The 1327-nt window shown below is 42.0% G+C and overlaps 1 non-coding gene across 1 annotated transcript; it reads right to left on the bottom strand.

The window, feature by feature from the left end:
* Nucleotides 1-200: 200 nt before the first annotated feature.
* Nucleotides 201-308, bottom strand: LOC112761822 (small nucleolar RNA R71). The gene has a single exon (XR_003182197.1). It is a non-coding gene; the product is annotated as a small nucleolar RNA R71 (small nucleolar RNA).
* Between the last annotated feature and the right edge of the window lie 1019 nt (nt 309-1327).

The following is a 1327-nucleotide window of genomic DNA, read 5'->3' as shown; positions in this document are numbered from 1 at the left end:
TAACTGAATTTTTGCAGATCTGTGATACTGTTAAGACTAATGGAGTAGATCCTGAAGTCTACAGGCTAATGCTTTTCCCTTTTGCTGTAAGAGACAGAGCTAGAATATGGTTGGACTCTCAACCTAAAGACAGCCTGAACTCTTGGGATAAGCTGGTCACGGCTTCTTTAGCCAAGTTCTTTCCTCCTCAAAAGCTGAGCAAGCTTAGAGCGGATGTTCAAACCTTCAAACAAAAAGATGGTGAATCCCTCTATGAAGCTTGGGAAAGATACAAACAGCTGACCAAAAAGTGTCCTTCTGACATGCTTTCAGAATGGACCATCCTGGATATATTCTATGATGGTTTATCTGAGCTATCAAAGATGTCATTGGATACTTCTGCAGGTGGATCCATTCACCTAAAGAAAACGCCTGCAGAAGCTCAAGAACTCATTGACATGGTTGCTAATAACCAGTTCATGTACACTTCTGAGAGGAATCCTGTGAGTAATGGGACGCCTATAAAGAAGGGAGTTCTTGAAATTGACACTCTGAATGCCATATTGGCTCAGAACAAAATATTGACTCAGCAAGTCAATATGATTTCCCAGAGTCTGAATGGAATGCAAGCTGCATCCAACAGTACTCAAGAGGCTTCTCCTAAAGAAGAAGCTTATGATCCTGAGAACCCTGTAATAGCAGAGGTAAATTACATGGGTGAACCTTATGGAAACACCTATAATCCATCATGGAGAAATCATCCAAATTTCTCATGGAAGGATCAAAAGCCTCAACAAGGCTTTAATAATGGTGGAAGAAACAGGTTTAACAATAATAAACCTTTTCCATCATCCACTCAGCAACAGACAGAGAATTCTGAACAGAATCCATCTAGCTTAGCAAACTTAGTCTCTGATCTATCCAAGGCCACTGTAAGTTTCATGAATGAAACAAGGTCTTCCATTAGAAATTTGGAAGCACAAGTGGGCCAGCTGAGTAAAAGGATCACTGAAATCCCTCCTAGTACTCTCCCAAGCAATACAGAAGAGAATCCAAAAGGAGAGTGCAAGGCCATTGACATAAGCACCATGGCCAAACCTGTAAGGGAAGGAGAGGACGTGAATCCCAAGGAGGAAGACCTCCTGGGACGTCTAGTGGTCAATAAGGAGCTTCCCTCTGAGGAACCAAAGAACTCTGAGGCTCATCTAGAGACCATAGAGATTCCATTGAACCTCCTTATGCCATTCATGATCTCTGATGAGTATTCCTCTTCTGAAGAGAATGAGGATGTTACTGAAGAGCAAACTGCCAAGTTTCTTGGTGCAATCATGAAGCTGAATGCCAAACT

The sequence above is a fragment of the Arachis hypogaea genome, chromosome 16 (genome assembly GCF_003086295.3).
Source record: "Arachis hypogaea cultivar Tifrunner chromosome 16, arahy.Tifrunner.gnm2.J5K5, whole genome shotgun sequence".
Taxonomy (NCBI): Eukaryota; Viridiplantae; Streptophyta; class Magnoliopsida; order Fabales; family Fabaceae; genus Arachis; species Arachis hypogaea.
This window is presented reverse-complemented; position numbering and strand designations above follow the sequence as displayed.